The following is a 17421-nucleotide window of genomic DNA, read 5'->3' as shown; positions in this document are numbered from 1 at the left end:
TGCAATACAGTTCAGTAGCAGGGTATTTTCCTAAAATGTATGAGGCTGACTTGATCCATAGCACCTCAAAAATATTTATTTATTTTTAAATGCAAGCATAGACCAACAAAGGTCCAATAGAAATTCCGATGTTCCCCACTGTCATTCTCATCCTCACTTCCCTAACTACTTTTTATCTAAAACAGTTCATAAATATCATCTTGTCTTTCCTTACAGTGCCACTAAAAGCAGATGACATATCTTTCCTATTTAGTGGTAGGATCCCCATTGTCTATCAAGAGTGCCAAAGCAGAGAACCAGTTGAAGGAAGCTTGCCTGATAGATCCTGGGCCAGTATCTACATACTTATCCCCACTCTGTTAGTGAGCGTGGGTTTGTCTCTTGTTTCTGAGTCTCAGGCACTGAATAGACTAGCATCTTCCCTCCCAGACTTCTGGATCAGGGATGGAGAAGGGAGGAGGAGGCCCTCTACCATTGCTCTGTTTGCTCCTCATAGACATTGAGAAACTGAGGCAGAGGAGGCAGAAGTTATTTGCCTAAGAGCTAAGTTACCTGATATGGGACCTAGTTGCACAATAGGAAACAATTAATTCTATGAGTTTTGTCATTTTCCCTCCTTTACGTTATTATTATCTTTTATAATGGCCCTTAACTTCAGGATATGTTAACTGGATTTCAAAGAACAAGGCAATTAGGAAAAGTGTGTAATAGTAAAATTAGTGACTCTTCGACCCTCGGCAGAAAAAGAAGCAGTGAATCTCACAAATTTAAAGGAATTGTTCAGTTGGGTGATGCTAAAGGGATGCAGCCTTGTTATTAACATTGAAAAGTTTAATTACATTTCATTATACTATGCTAGCTTCTCTTAATTGCTAAAAGGGGACTATGAAAGGAAAACCAAAAAATGCTTAATCTCTAGGAGCTTTCCCCCCGGCTTTGTAATGTAAATGTGCCCGTGTGGATATTAAAACTCACACATTCCATCCATCTCGCAGGCTTTTAAGGGAAGGGTCACCTGACTTCACCTAGAGCCGCCCCCTCCCTCTCCAGAGGAAATCCAAAAGTGAGAGACAGACAGACTTGGGTATAACCCAGGTTTTCATGCTGTGAGATGTAAATGACCCTGACTGAATGGGAATGGGAATCCAGTGAGGTTGCTAGTGGGGGGTGGGGGAAGAGAAAGCAGGGAGAGAGCGTATGCCAGAGAAGGGGGAGAGAGAGAGAGAGAGAGGAAGAGAGAGAGAGAGAGAGAGAGAGAGAGAGAGAGAGAGAGAGAGAGAGAGGAGAGCTGCATGCTTCATCTTTGAGAGGAGGGAAAACAAAAGACCTCAGGAGCAGTTTTGTGTTGCTGTGTCTGGCTTCAAGAGGAATATTCTAGACATTTATGCTGGCAAGATCAAAGCTCATCTAACACTACTTCTCCCAAGAAGATAATTTTATCGGAGGATGGGTTGGATCAGTACAGGTGGTTTGAGAAGACGCTGACTGAGGACCATGGAAAGGTGGGAGAGGACCCGCGGCTCCTGAGCGTGCTCTGAGCTCAGCTCCAGGTTAGTAAGCTTCAGCGGACGGGCTCCGGCTTCAGGATTTCTCTCTGTCTGTGAGTGTGTGCTTTCTATTTATAGCTTCCATACCCTCCTGTTCCCCAACCCCTGGGTAAGACGGTGCCATATTCCACCAGATGTGAACCTAAACTTGCTTTGACTCTCACTTCGTATCCTGAATGCCTCTCACTGGCTTCCGGAGCTTTTGTTTAATACAGCCAGTACAGAGCCATCATGATGTCTCCTTCTGAGTCACAATGTGTGCTTCTGCCTGAAATTGTCAGGTGGCTGTTTGGAGAATAGTTAGCATTTTGCCCCACCAGGCTGCAAATGCATGTTGAAGGTATTGTGAAATGTAAGCGGCAAATATCTGCTGACTTGGCATTTTGGCTAATGTCAAAATAATTCTCAGATATCTCACTGTATTTGCCTTATCTGAATTCCCCACAATTGAGTTCAGATATTATAAGTTTGAAATGGCACCCCGTCAACAAAGGCACACCCCAGGTATTCCTCCAGCATTGTGCTTTACCTCCTACTGAAGCCAAAGCTTTAAAAATAAATAATCTTAATGTTCTTGGGTTTGGCGAAATAATATAGGTGCGGTAGGATTAAATGAGGTTCAGAACCCTTTTTCCTCCCAAATGAGTGGGTACAGATGTGTGTAAATCAAATACATAATTTCCCTCACTTCTGGCTTTGCAGATAGTGTCTTTTGTTCCAGCATGAGTATTTCCCCGTGTTTTTTTTTTTTTTTTTTTTTTACAAAGAAAGCGTTGCCTGTGGTTTGTTGAGAGCTGGAGGCTTGTGTGCCAATTTGCCATTGTGCCCTGGTCAAGAATCTGCTCCATTCTGAAGTAAACTGCCCAGAGGTATTAGTCAGAACGCTGCAGGGAGGCGAGGAGTGGGAGAGAAGCCTTTTCTCTTCTTGATTTTTTTTTTTAACCCAGAAGTGTCTAATTTCCATGACTGTCAGAGGAAACGTGAGGGCATTTAGTTTTGAATAGGATGCAGAGCTGTACTATTCGGTTGCCAACCACTCTATCCCCAAGATGGTCAGAGCTGAGGGGATCAGATTTTTCAATGGACTATTTAGGAAAATGCTCTGTGAGGGTGACTGGTTGCGTCCCTCTGGACCAAATTAAGATGCGCTCTGGCAGTGCACGAGACGCTGGGAGCTGACATTTTCTTGTGAAGCTAGTGAAAAATGGCTCCATATCTCTCTTCCCGTCCTGAGGAGATGGTCTTCGAGTGCGGAGCCCTTCGCCAGCATTGTGATTTGCTGTGCTCAGTGTCTTCGGAGAGGGACGGGCTGACTCGTGCTTCCTTTCCGTTTGCCTGCCTTTTAAAATCTCGGCTTGAATGGAGAGTGGGTGGTGACGGTTTGACTTGAAATACAAACTACCCGGAGCAAAGCTAGCAGCAGATCGCTTCCCGGCAACCACAGGTTTCCATTTTTAAAAGGGTTAGATTAGATGTGTTGGGACATGACACGAAGCACTTTTTTCTTTCTTTTTTTTTTTTTTTTTTTTTTTTTTTTTTTTTGTGAGCAAGTCAACAATTCCTCTAAGAAAATGCCCCGAGTGTGGCCCTTAGCGTTCGGACTTTTGGCACAGAAAGTGACAGGTAAAAACCTCGGGGCACCTGCCCATCATCTATCTCTTAGAATATGAAGCTGCCATTTCCTGTCCTATGGCTTTTCTCTCTTGTGTGAATCCATTGTGCCAGGAGAAAGCTGGGTCCCAGAGTTCCAAGGCAGATACAAGGCAGTTACAAGGAAGATACTTCTGTGCTGTCCTACACAAGTGCTTATTAAGGAATTCCCGGACCGAGCAGGTGGTGGGGGTGTTGGAGCAGCCACACCGCTCCTTGGCTCCTTTATCCGGGCTTCAGTCTGTGAAAGCTCCCACCAGCAGAGGCAGGATCCACTTCGGCAGAGGGCTGTGGGTGAGGGACCATGTGTTGTTGGGGTGTGTAAAATCCAGTGTTCTCTGTTGCACGGCATCCTAAAATGATTCTGAGAGAGCGAAGCATGTTCTTGCGGAGGGGGCTGGAGTCCTCATGTTTTAGGCATAAGGAGCAGTCAGTGCTAAAGAACTTAAGCCATGAGAGAAGGCAACACGAGGATGCAGAAGAGTACAGCAGTGTGCACAGGAAGAATTGTTCTTGACCTAATGTGATAGTTCCTGATTATAGACATTTAAAAGACCCCCAGTGCTCCCCTGCAAAATGGTTTGGGGTCATCTTTGCACAAGTGTGACTTTAGTTCAGTGATTCTAAGGGCACCATGGTCACCACTGACCGGTGTCCCTCTAAAGGTTTGCATCATGAATACGTTTCTGAAAGGGCGGACTAGAGCACAGATTTTCTTGGCGTCTGTCTGAAATAATTTTAATAAAGCTGCAAGCTTACCGTGGCCACGCATTTAGCGCCTGCAGCAGCACAACAGAGCAGGGACTTCATCATAGCATATGGAGCTGGGTATGGGACATGCTGTACTTGGGGGAAACTGATGTGATTATAGTAGAACAATGGACAAGACAAAAGATAGCACAATAAACACAGGAACCTCAAAGTTCATGGGGTGATCGGCAGGGTCACTCCTCCAGACTCCTGATGACCCCAGAGGAGGCGCTTCAGCCTAGGAAATTGCAGGTGTGGATAACCAGAGCGCATGTATGTTTTTAAGCTAAGGATCAGTTCTCCCGCTGTTTGCGAAGCTAGGCAGCACTCCATACCAACTAGAAACCCAGAAGTGTTACGAAGCTTTAGAACTTACAAACATGTGTTATCTTAGAAGCAGCTAAAAACACCTCAAACACAGAAACAGGTCCAAGCAGTTCAAGGAGAACCCAGCCACCTCGCAATGCTTCTGAACTGGGGTGTGTGCGGTCTGAGTTGATGCTTTCCCTTGCACTGGTGGTGCTCCAGCTAGGAGCCTGGGCAAGTGATCGTTAACCATTGGGCTACACTCCAGCCCCTCCCAAGAAGTCCTTGATGGGAGCTGAAAAGAGAGATCCACACTGTAAAATGTTCTCCCCCCTTGAATTTAGAACATAAAAAAAAAATTCTTAAGAGTAAAATTGGTTTTTCATAAGATGCCTGTGGCATAGAAAGGGAAAGTGAGATAGAACAATCAAGTTTTAGACAAAGATGTTTGACTCCCATTTAGTCCTTGAAATATTTGTTAGCTTGGAGCAAAGAAATCTTAGAAGGCCTTCTGCAGTGGGGCCTGGTTTCAGAAATCCATTTTCTCAGTCACGTTTGGAATTCTATGACCTGAAATTCTATTTTAAATTGTTATTAAAAGCCTTAGTGGATGGCAACATGACATTAAGTAAGCAGAGGCATAGTGAAAGGGACTGAGTGAAATACTTGTTCAGTTCTGGGTACATTTCTTCTCAGTCTGTCATATCACTAGCTTTGACAGAAAGTCACACAACTTGCTATCTCACTGAGACCCCGGTTGCTTACTATGAAGATAGCAACATTTTAGTGTAAAATAAATAAATGACATTGTGTTGTTATTTCGACTGCATTAGAGTGTGGGAGTTTTGCCTGTTTGTTTGGTAGGTTGTTTGCCCTTTAAATCAGGATCTTACTGCTGTGTTCATTTTGAGTCCACGCTCTGCACAGATATCAATGGTGCATGTGTATACTGTGTGGTTCTTTCCCTAATTCTCATGGTGAGGATATCTCGGTCACGCACTAAAAAGTGTTTGCTCTCCTGAAGCCAAGATGTTCTCCTTTCTCCTTTAGATCATACACTGGTGTTGAGTTCACATCAAATCCAGAGCGTGTCATAATGACCTCAAAGGTGGTTAGATTAGTATCCCCCTTGTAGGAGAACAGTTGTTTGTTAGTGTCTAATTTGTTTGTTGTAGTTTAAGTCAGTAAAGTAAGACAAACTCCCGAGGATTTAAGGAAACTCATGTTTGTGTGTTTGAGACAGGAAGCTCATTTCCAGGCGGTTCACCAATAAAGGCTTGATGGGAGGAAGAGCACATAAATAACATCACTCTCAGGTCCTCTCTGAGCAAATCAGTCCTGTAAGCAATTACAGATATGCTAGGCTGGGGTTTTACAAACTTCTCCATCCAGGAACAAATTCCAAGAAAACCATGAGCCACTCTACTGAAGTCAAGGACCCTACCAAGCACGGTCCACAAAGATACACAGCCAACACAATAGGAAAGGCAATGGAGTGAGAGGCAAGCACTGGCCCTTCTGGTTTCCTTTATATAAAGGACTAGAAAATGACCTATGGAGGACCCTTTGGCCACCTGTCTATACACTGTTTCTTTATTTCCTTCCTTCCTTCCTTCCTTCCTTCCTTCCTTCCTTCTTCCTTTCTTCCCTCCCTCCTTCCCTTTCTTCCTTTCTTGAAACAAGTTAGCACTATGGTATACAAACTGACCTTTAACTCCTACATGGGAATGATCCTCCTGCCTCATCTGCCCCCCAGGAGTAGTTAGAAGTACAGTTATGCATCACTGTGCCCAGCAATGGATTCTTGATTTTTGGTACCAACACACCTTCATTGGAGGTATTACAAAGCTTCATGTTTTGTTTCATGTTGAGGTCTTAACACATGCTCTTTCCTTTGCTAAAACCCTCTTGTGCTCAGTTTTCTTGCTCAAATAGTCCATTGCTTCACTATGAAATGTGCTCAGGGTTCACCATGCTTCATTACACTTAGCAGGCGTGGTGATGTTCAATTTTATGTGAGTTATCATTATTTGGTTAATATTGGTGTCTACCAGGAGACAGAACCTTCTGAAGCCAGACTTAGGCTCATCTTACTCAAAGTAACACTTCATGGGTCTCATATTATGTTAACTTAGACATTGTGCACTGAATGGTTGCTGAGTGAGAAACTGAATGAAAAGGTTATTATTAAGGAAACAACATTGTTCAAAGATAAGGTGCTGGTCAGAAAACAATTGTCTACATTGGATTGTCAAGTTTTAAAATCCTTTAACCAGGCTAGTTCCCATATGCCTCTTATTAGGGATTTCAATCTTTGAAAAATACTGCAGTGATCGTTGCTGCAATATTAAAAAACAAAAAACCTTTGTTATCAATGTAAAAAGCATTCATAGATCAGTCCTGAACAAAACTGTGGTCTGTTCGTCTGTCCCTCTTAGCTCCTCTTTTCTAAAGTGCTCACTTTTCTACCTCTCCACCCCATCGGGATTAGTGTTCGCTTTGGTCCCTTCTGGGTCTCCTGAAAGTTGTTACACCTTTCTAACTACTGATTATCTCATGAGCCTAGAAGGCTCCCCTGACATGGAACTCTCCCTGCCAGCACTCCCTTAATGAACAGAGTTGTGTAGTGTGCTAAGTGCTGTGCTCCCCGAGGTGAGGCTGCAAGGAAAAGAGTTGAGCTTCTCTGTCTGCAAGGGGCTTTCTCTTTTCCAAGGCTTTCAGGGAAGAACTAGACAACTGCTTTGTATGAGTGCAAGCTTCATGTCATAATATGTGTCTTATAACACAAGAGCACAAAATAAGGGACTTGAGGAAGGGGTGGGACTTCCGGATAAGAAGTGACATTGAACTATCAGAGAAGAGAAAGAACAGTTTATTGTTGTGGACATAAGCTCACTAAAAATGGTCAGTGTGATTTACCACACGTCTGCTGCAGTCCTGTGAGTAGAGTACATGGGTTTATTTTCCTAGATACAGTAAGGGGGGAGGGGCCTTATCCACAAGTTTATCATCTCATTCAAGTGATAACCTTGAGATGCTGTAGGTTGGCACAGCTAGCACTTACATTCCTGGACGTGGGAATTTACTTTCCACTCTGCCTTGAAGTACCCTATTTCAGCATGCAGAAGTAATCTCAAAGAACCTTTCTGTCAGAGGTGCTTTTAAAGATTCTTTTAGCAATATTGATCATTTTAATTGAGGCTTATTGAAAGGACTCAGCATAGCTCTCTTGCGGTTCATGCTCTATAAATACATCATCATCTTATTGATAGATGGTCAGGTTTTCATTTCATTTCCATTCTTCCTCACACTCCTTGAAAACCTTAACTTCCCACCAGAGCATAGGAGGAGGGAGTTGTCTCCTTCCGTCTTCTAGTTGTCCTTAAACTATGATACTGAGAATCATTGAGAAATATATTATCAATGCTTCTAACTCTAAAAGTCCAGTTTGTGATTTTTTTGTGTTAAAAATCCTGAAAAGGATGAACAGAGATCAGATATATGAGTTGAAAATGTTTAAATGTAGGACAGTGACCTCTAACTTGTGTGCTAATAAAATTATTGATAAATAGTTTTCATTTTACTGAATGGGTTTCAGATGTGGTATAGGAGATATTCGGTTCTATGAAAAATCATTAGTCTAAGTTTTGTTTGGTTTGGCTTGGTTTAGATGGAAATACAAAGTCAGAGTGAGTATTCATTTAGAAAGTGGAGTTTCTCTCCTGACTGCTTGCCAATAAATGCTATTGTAAACTGCCCTTGACAAGAAGTCACACAAATGGACTTTTAGGTGTCTTTTCCATGACAACAGGAAGATACAGTATCTATCATCCTAATATCACAGACAGCCCCTTTTTAACACCTGTGTGCATGACCTTCAGTATGTTGCTAGGTAAGGAGACATTTTAAACAGTGAAATCCTTCCATCCCCTTTTATTTCAAAAGAAAAAAAAATATGAAAGGAGCTGGAATTGGCTAGTAAAATATGAAATTCTGCTCCGCATGTGTCCTTCGGCTATGATCACACATTTTCTCTCTCTCTTGCTTGCTCTCTCTGTCTCGTGTTTGTGTGTGTGTTCAGCTTGCTTTTATGTGTGTAAGGCTGCAGAAGGCCACTGTGTTTCCTAGTTTATAGATGTCACTCTGGAAGTGATAAGTTTTTCACGATTGTTGTGCTTTTATTTACGAAGATCCTTTGCTAGTTCCATACACTCAAATTGGCATCAAAGAAGTTGGTTTTAAACCATCAATACATATATTAAGAGTTCATATTCTCCAAACCTGAAAGAATACTTTTAACCGATTGTCCAGAGCATTCTGTGTCTAGACCAGAACTGAGGTCTAACAAAAAGGCTGATGTTTTCTCACTCATGTCTTACCAATCATTCTAGCCAAGCATACAAAACTATGTGTTACTTTGATATGTGTGAGCCTTTGCGTGACTTCGCCCCCTCACAACTGGAATGTTCTTTCCAAGCAGCACACTAATTACTAAAATGGGTCTTTTATGAAGCCTGCCCTGTCCAGCGCTCTATAGATCCTAGCAAATGTCGGCTTCTGTCTTACCCATACCTATATGCACACACATGACCTATATCGTGCTTTTCTACTTAGAGTTCATTCTACTGGAGTAGATTTTTCTCCCAAAGTCACCTCTTTCATTACCTTCCTGCGTCATTGCCTAATAGAAAACGATAATATAGCTCTCATCGAGTTGCTTATGTCTCAGAGAAGCTGGTCCTCTTCTTGTCTGCATCATGGAAGGAGTATGATATACTTTTATGAAATTAAATAGTTCAAAATCTTCATTTGATTTAACATGTGCCTCTAGTAAACTTTAAAAAAAATACTGTTGTTTTTTTTTTTTTTTTTTTTTTACTAACAACTCACAAATTTTAATGCTCACATGTGAGCAGTGAAAGGTAAAAATGAAAGGAAGTGAAGCTTCATATTTTGATATGAGATATTAGCTTTGTCTAGAATTCAGGTCACACATTGTGTTCATCTCTTAAGAATTATTCATTAAACTTTATGTGTATGTGTGTGTGCTTGAGTGTGTGGACAGGCACCATGTGTGATTAGGACCCTATAGATGTCAGAAGAAGTAGCAACTACACGGAAAATGAAGTGACAGAAGATTTGGAGCCTCCCTGGGGGTGCTGGGAACTGAACTTGGGTCATCTGCAAGAGCAGAGGGTGTTCAAAACAATTGAGCAATCTCTTCAGTTCCATGTTCTTCTTGTCTGCAGCTGGTTCCCTCTTTCCTCAGCCCAGCGGTCCTTTGTACCTGTCTGCTGTTGACATGAGAAAGAAAACCAGAGCTGCACTGTTGTGAGCGTAGTCTCTAGACCAAAGCATCAGCATCATTTTAGAGGTTGCTGTAAATAGAATCTCAGGCCTCATCTCAATTCACTGTAAAATCTGCACATTTTACTAGGATTCCTAAATGGTGCAATTCTTTGATAACGTTTGAAAGAGAGTGTTTAGAAAAATCCTCCTAAGCCTATGCCTGTGGCAACTTGAGGACACAGTGCGAATAAGGCAGTCATTTTCACAACGTGCACCATGGAAGTAATTTCTTCTTCAAGTCTCACATGACCCAGGAAAGATAAGCTATCATTCTTCTCTCTAGACCAACTCCTTCTATACACATGGACTAGCGATGTATATAGAAACAGCAGGGGAGGAAAGAATGAAATCTGGCTCTTAGCAGATGTTGGGTCCAGAAAACTGGGCAGCTTCCCTTGGCTTTCAAACCTCAACTTCCTTTTCAGTAAAGAGAGCATTAAAATACTTGTTGGCAATGCTGTTCTGATATTAGTGATGAGACAATTCCTACAGCATGTTTGGCACAGCACTGACACTCAGGAAATAAACAAGAGCTATAGCTGATACTATCTTATACCAGTTCCTTTTGGCTGCTTGAGGGCACTGAGAAGTGGTGACTTCCACTACCATTTTCTAGATGTTTCATTCAGGTAGATCTTGGCCATGGACACTAATGTTCCCATTGGTTTAGCATCCTGATACCTGAGTTCAAGAAGACGATGTAACGGCCAGCAGACTCTTACTTTACGTGCTTAATAAGAATGAGAGAAATGTTCCTGAAGTTATAAAAGAAGAGACTTGGTAGTCTTCATATAAGTTCTTTCTCTTTCCCGCAATCAAACAAACACCGGACACCACCCAATAAGTTTGTCAAAGAGCATTAACTTCTGAATTTACAGGGTAAGAGAAATGCGTCTTTACGTGAGCTACAGGAGTTTAGTTTGGGAGTATACAACGTTCAAATGTAGAATCTAAACTCATTCCTTTCACATCATTTGGAAGCCAAATAGTCACTTGAGTTTGGGGTAGTTACGCAAATAGGGAGGATGCTGGCTAATGGACATAGTGTTATAGTTAGGAGGTACACATTTCAAAAGGTCTGTTATACAGTGCGATGACTATAGTTGCTGATAAATCAACAACTACAAATAAAGTGGGTTTTATGTGTTCTCATCACTAAAAAGTTAACTTTGTGGTATACTCTACATGATAATTAGCTAGATTCAATCATACTACAATGTAAATGTTCTTAATAATATCATGTGGTACAAGATAAAAATACATGTCAATTAAAAAACATAAATGCAATATCATCCATGGGGTAATTTCTCTTACTACAGAGCTGGAGTTTTAACCAAGGGCTCTGTGCATGATATACCTGTGTTTTAGCACTGAGTTACTTCTCCAGTTCTGATGGAAATATTAATATTGAAACTTCTACACCAGAGTCTTTCAGATTACAATGTAGTACTAAAATATATTATGCAGAGAGCATATGTTATAAAAGGCCAATGTTCAGAGAAAAATTTCAGAGCAATCTCTTTTATCTTTTTTTTTGAAGGTTTAACTTGATAAAACTAATATTTTTATCTTGGAAAAGAAAAGAAATGTGTGATAAAAATTTTGCATATACACTTACACTGTAAGATATCCAACTATCATTAATATGCACATTATTTTGTTATAGCAATATGAACAAAAATAATAGGCATTTTCCTTAATTAACAATTTTTGGTCACAGCTCTATATTCGTATCATTCTTTCAAACACAAATGAGTTTATCCCAATGTGATGATTAAGTTCTCATATGAAAATAAACATTGCCATGTTAAATCTGCCTTTTTGTCATTTACAACTACTGTGGAAAATAAAAGCTTCTAATTAAGCATTTTTAGATTCTACTTTTAGTTATATACAGTTTAAAGCTCCAATATCGAGTATATTCAAATCATACTTTAAAAAATCATCTATGTTCATAGCAGCTTTATTCATAATAGCCAGAATCTGGAAACAACCTAGATGTCCCTCAATGAAGGAATGGATACTGAAAGTGTGGTACATTTTCACAATGGAATACTACTCTGCAATTAAAAACAAGTAAATCATTAAATTTGCAGGCAAATGGTGGGAACTAGGAAAGATCATCTTGAGTGAGGTAATCCAGAAGCTGAAAGATACACATGGTATATTTTCACTTATAAGTGGTTATTAGCCATGTAATATAGAATAAACATACCAAAAATCTATATTCCTAAAGAAGATAAACAACAAGGTGGACCCTAGGGAAAATGATTAATCCTCATTCAGAAGGGCAAACAGGGTAGACATAGGAAGAGGGAGAACTTGGGAACAGGATAAGAACCTACCACAAAGGACCTCTGAAAGACTCTATCCAGCAAGGTATCGAAGCAGATGCTGAGACCCATAGCCAAACTTTGGGCAGTGTGCAGGGTATCTTTTGGAAGAAGGGGGAGATAGAAAAACTAGGAGGGAACAGGAGCTCCAGAAGGAGACCAACAGAGCCAAAATTTCTAGGCCCAGAGGGACCTGCAGAGGCTGATACTCCAACCAAGGACCACACATAGAGAGAACCTAGATCCCTTGCTCAGATGTAACCCATAGGCAGCTCAGTCTCCAAGTGGGTTTCCTAGTAAGGGGAGCAGGGGCTGTCTCTGACATGAATCAGTGGCTGGCTCTTTGATCACTTCCCCCTGAGGGGTACGCTATGCCAGGCCACAGAGGAAGATGATACAGCCAGTCCTGATGAGACCTGATAGGCTACAGCCAGATGGAAGAGGAGGAGGACCTCCCTTTTCAGTGGACTAGGGGAGGGGCATAGGGGGAGAAGAGGTAGGGAGGGTGGGATTGGGAGGAGATGAGGGAGGGGGCCACAGCTTGGATACAAAGTGAATACATTGTAATAAGAAATAAATACAAATTAAAAACAAACAAAAATCATCTACTCTTATTTCCTTAGGTGTAGGTGGCTTTCTCAGCCGTTAAATGAGATTTATCTGGTCACCTTAGAGCTCTGTGTGTTAACCTAGAACTGAATCCAAAACTTTGAAGTAGAGAAGCCATTTGTCTTTATGTGTCTATACACATAATTTTAAATAGCTTAGCATGCCAAATTGCAAGTTCTAAAATATTAAATATTTATACTTTATTTCTACTACAATTTCTAACCCTGGGAAGCTTGAGTGTTCTTAATATGGAGAGTATTATTGTTATTTACTTTGTTATTTCTGTGAAGATTCTTTCAGATAATTGTCTTCCTACGAATGTATACTAGAACTACATATGTATCCCATGAGTTGATGAGTTCTTTAAGCAAAGATTCCATCTCATATTGGGCCAGATTTGGATAACAATACAGGGCTCTTTAGGCCCATGAAAAACTATTTAGTGTTAGGTGTAGATATGTGAACATATGACATGAATGTGATGGACTGACTACCATTATGGGATAAACATACATACAGGGAGGGCCATGTAACTCCACGTGAATCAGTAGAAGCATGAAGAACTACAAAATCCAAGAATAGATGTCACACCTTCAGTTGCAGAAGAAGGAAAGGGTATTTGGCCATAAGAAACTTTATGAGATACATAAAGAATATTGTGTGGCTAGAGAGAGGGCTCAGAAGATTAGAGCACTGGGTGCTTTCCTAGAGGACTCAAGTTCAATTCTCAGTACTCATGTGAGTACAAGCAGCTCGCAACTGTCTATATGTAACTCTAGTTTCAGGGGATTAGATGCTTTCTTCTAGACTACACACACACACACACACACACACACACACACACTTAAAAATAGTAATGACTGGGCAAGGGAGATGGCTCAGTGATTAAGAGCACTGGCTGATCCTTTAGAAGACCCAAGTTCAATCCCAGCCCTGACATGACAACTCACACTTGTTTATCACTCCAGTTTGAGGGAATCCATCTCACCAGCCATGCATGTGGTGCACATATCTGATCATGCAGAGAAAATATCCATACACAAAAAATTGAAAAATGACTTAAATAAAAATTACAAAAGAATGTTGTTTCTTTGGAACAGTGGCAGAGGCAGCATACATGCACAGTATAGGGAGATAAATGAGAATAAGAGGGGACTCTTTTACAATGAGGTGTCTTCATACGGTCACAAAGCTTTTCCCTCATTCTTACATAGAAGTATGTGTAATGATGTATGTATCAAGTTTGCAGTGTAAAGAACTATTGCGCACGTCATTTTTCCAACTATACCTCAGCACATGAAAGCACATTTTACTGCATAGAATAACAGAAGAGAATGTTAGAAAAACAGAATTCAGCAGAATTGTTAACGCTCTAAGTTCTGTGTCTATGAAGCTTAGAGGGATTTTTATAAGTATAATTTAATACATCCCATTCGTCCATACTACAGTGTGATGCCTGCTGTGTTTTAGGCATTGTTCCAGGTGCTAGTGATATGGCAATAAACAATGAGGAAAAAAATCTTCATGAGAGAGAATATTAATGCAAAAGTTAACTCAGTAAAATATAGCCATTACTGCTATAAGGAAAGTTAAGTGAGTTGCTGTTTCCAAAGGTATGTTTGGATGGACAGCAAGGGAAGGCAGTCCTGAACAGTCAACAGAGTCAACTCTTTGCAGAAACGGGGAGCTATGGGAGTGGAAAGGTGTAGGGCTGTTGAGCATGCTCAGTTTCCATTGCTTATTTGCCACCGAAGAAGACTGACTAGTCCTTATGGCAGCTAGGATAAAGGTTTAGAATGCAGGGATGAAGTTTCTGGCAAAGTGCACAGGTAGCAGTCACTAACATATTGTCTGTTTCATGGCATGACCTAAGGAGAGAGTATGGCAAGCAAAGGGGACTTTCTGCCCTCAGCCCTGCAGCACATTTAGCTGAAGGGATCAGAAAGAAAAAACAGAAGTCACAGACCGAAGAGAGGAGAACAAGAGCAATGTGTGTCCTCTATACAGAGTGAAGAATTGTTTTAAAGACAGGATGAGTATCTGTGTTGGCTACTGCTGATATATCATATAAGCTGAGGACTCACTAATGGCCACTCGGTTTTGCAACAAAGATGTCAAAGGAATAAGAATTGAAAAGACGAGTACTAGAAGAGGTGAAGGAAGTGGGACCACCTTGGGTTAGAGTAGCAAGAAGAATTTTTCTGAGGTGGTGTTGGAGAAAAGCAGCCCAGATGAAAAGCGTGTGCAAATATTTATGGAATTAGGGGTGGGAAGTAGGCCAGATAGGAATGATTAAAGCAAATGGCATGGGATGTGGGGCTGAGAGGTAACAAGGTAGATGGGGGGATATATCTTCCAGTCCCAGGTGAAATAAGGTTTATTTAAAATTCTCTCTTGTGTCTGTGTCTTTTTAATTGTTTGCTAGAGGGTTAAATAAAGCCACATTAATGATTATAGGCAATTAATACTAAACATGAATAGCCTTTTCTATTTTCTACAACGTAGAACACAGATAGTTCCTTTAAACTTGGTTTTTGGCTTTTACTGGAGGGAAAACAGGGCCAACAGATGGATTTTTTTTTCCAGCTTAATGAGAAACTTCAGCATATTCATGTTTTAAAGATAATGACTTAAGAGGGAAGAGGAAGTAAATAGTTAGGGAAAGAGAGCTGCATCTCACTGTCTCTATGTAGGTGTGTTATTTTTGCAATACCCAGGCCAATGTGGGGTTCTTTATCAGTAAGTTAGCTCACTGGCCTTGGATTTTATGTTCTATTTTGAAACCAGCTCTTCCTAAGTCACTCATGCTGCCCTTGCACTTCTCATCTTCTGGGCTCAGCCTCTGAGAACCTGAAATTACAGGTGTGCACCACAATGTCCAGCCTTTGGAGAGCTTTAGTTAGGGCATGCCTTCCAGAGCACAGGAGGAGAGGTTGATGTGGCCTGTGTCTAATTAGCAGCAAGAAGCCAACATGTATAGGCAAAGAGGTAGGTGGGGAGGTTTGGTGGTGGGAGTTCTAAGTGTTCTTTTCTAAAGTAGAGCAAGATTAAAGTGGAGGCTGTAATGGAGACAATCAGAAGAAACAAGAATCCCTCGGGTCTGGACAAGTGGGGAAAATAGTTCTATAGAGAAGGAAAAGCATGATCACAGGGTGGCATGAGAGTCTCCTGGGAACTGGTAGGCACGTGGAAGACACACAGCCGGACTTACTGGAGTTTGTGTATTTAATGAAGCGAGGGGAGCAAGGACGTCGGTGCGAATACGTTAATGTGGCTATGGTGAAAAGGGAGAAGGGAAATGCTGAGGGAGGAGAGAATGAAGCGGGGGTGGGGGGTGTGGCAATGGACCGTGGAACCACGGAATCTGTGTGGGATCTGCAGGTTGAAGGTCTCGGGAAACTTGAAAGGCGGCTAGTTACGACTGCAGAGCAGAGGAATTCTGTAGTTGTGTGTCAGAAGTATCAGATTTTTCCACAACACTCTCAGGTGCCATGATGGTGCATTAAACTGTCTTATTTTAAAAATTGCCCTCATTTTATGCAAACATGGCTGCCAAATGCATGTATTACTACCCATTCCCGCTAATTGGTTCATTCTCCGAACAACTGGCAGAGCAGCGCATGCTGATGTTGCAGCTGCTCCTGTATCCACAGTTGCCTCTGGAGAGGCAAAAGAGACAGCAAAAAATATTGTACTCGTCACTTTCCTAACGGTTATTTGATGTGTCACCACGAATCCATGCACTGATATGATCAAAATGATGCTAGAGCTCCCCTCACACAGACGGACCCATGCCAGTCCTGGTAGTGATTACCTTGGGGTGTAATGCTGTCTATACAAATGCAAGCTAAGCACAGGCCTCTGCTATGGCTAGCCAGCGCTGAGACTGCCACCTGAAAGACAGGAACTCTGTTTCTCCTCCCTGTCTATGGAGAGGCATTTCCTCCTCACTGAACTTACTTGGAGAAATGCCATATACCTGAGAGGCGGTATATGCGTCCCCACCCTTGGGTGTTACACCCTTCTTTCGTAGTCACTCTAACTCGGATCCCTTTACCTCTGACACCCTGATGGTCGTGATGCAGCCTGATATGATATTATGGTGAAGATAAATAAAAGAGAAATGAGACACGATTACTCTGAAAAGTGGAGTCCCTCAGTTTTCCTGACAATGACCCGTTCTTCTGCAAGCTGACCAATTGGATTTGGGAGCTCAATTTAATAAGGGCAATATGGTCCAATATCTAGTCATCCGTGTACGGTTGTGGCTATGAAATGAAACACGTCACAATCTTATAACACAATGGTATAAAATTTCAACCCTCAGAGAAAGCAACACAATTAAAAATAAAATCATTTTTAAATGGAGTGTGTGTGTGTTTGTGTGTGAGTGTGTGGGTGTGTGTGTGTGCGCGCATGTGTGTGTGTGCAGGTACATGCATGTAACTGGGAAGGTCAGGTAAATCATATCCCTCAGAGCTGGAGTAAGAGGTGGTTGCAAGCCATATGGCATTGGGTAATGGGAACCGAACTCAGATCCTCTGCAAGAACAGTATAAGTTCTTGACCACTGAAAAAAATCTCTCCAGTTTAAGCAAATTGAAGCATTATCCAGTAAACGACATCTATACTTCAAAACTTTATATCAAGCTGTAGGCCATTGGAATATGGTACTGACATTCTGTGAGAATCGGGTGTTAACAAGTTTCACCGAAAGCACCACAACTGTTGTCCGAAATTGTTTTGTCAAGTCGCTAATCTTTTTCGTATTCTTTGTGGATCAGAACTTCTGAGGTGTTGGCTTATCCAGACATAATCTTTACTCCACGAAGATACGCAAATCATTATCGCCGTCTAGGTTTTAGTACCTGTATTTTA

General features: G+C 41.4%; 1 protein-coding gene across 10 annotated transcripts in view; it reads left to right on the top strand.

The window, feature by feature from the left end:
- The window catches only part of Magi2 (membrane associated guanylate kinase, WW and PDZ domain containing 2), a 1408809-nt gene that overhangs the window by 646677 nt on the left and 744711 nt on the right, over positions 1-17421 (top strand). The window contains exon 1 of one of the 10 annotated variants that reach the window (XM_060374149.1): positions 1057-1550. The exons of the other annotated variants lie outside the window; for them this stretch is intronic. The gene's annotated coding sequence lies outside the window, so the exon portion shown is untranslated. Of the gene's footprint in view, positions 1-1056; positions 1551-17421 lie in introns of those variants that run through there. 10 annotated transcript variants of the gene reach the window in all.

The sequence above is a fragment of the Meriones unguiculatus genome, chromosome 21 (genome assembly GCF_030254825.1).
Source record: "Meriones unguiculatus strain TT.TT164.6M chromosome 21, Bangor_MerUng_6.1, whole genome shotgun sequence".
Lineage (NCBI taxonomy): Eukaryota > Metazoa > Chordata > Mammalia > Rodentia > Muridae > Meriones > Meriones unguiculatus.
Note: the sequence above shows the minus strand (reverse complement) of the source record. Positions and strands in the feature narration are given on the sequence as shown.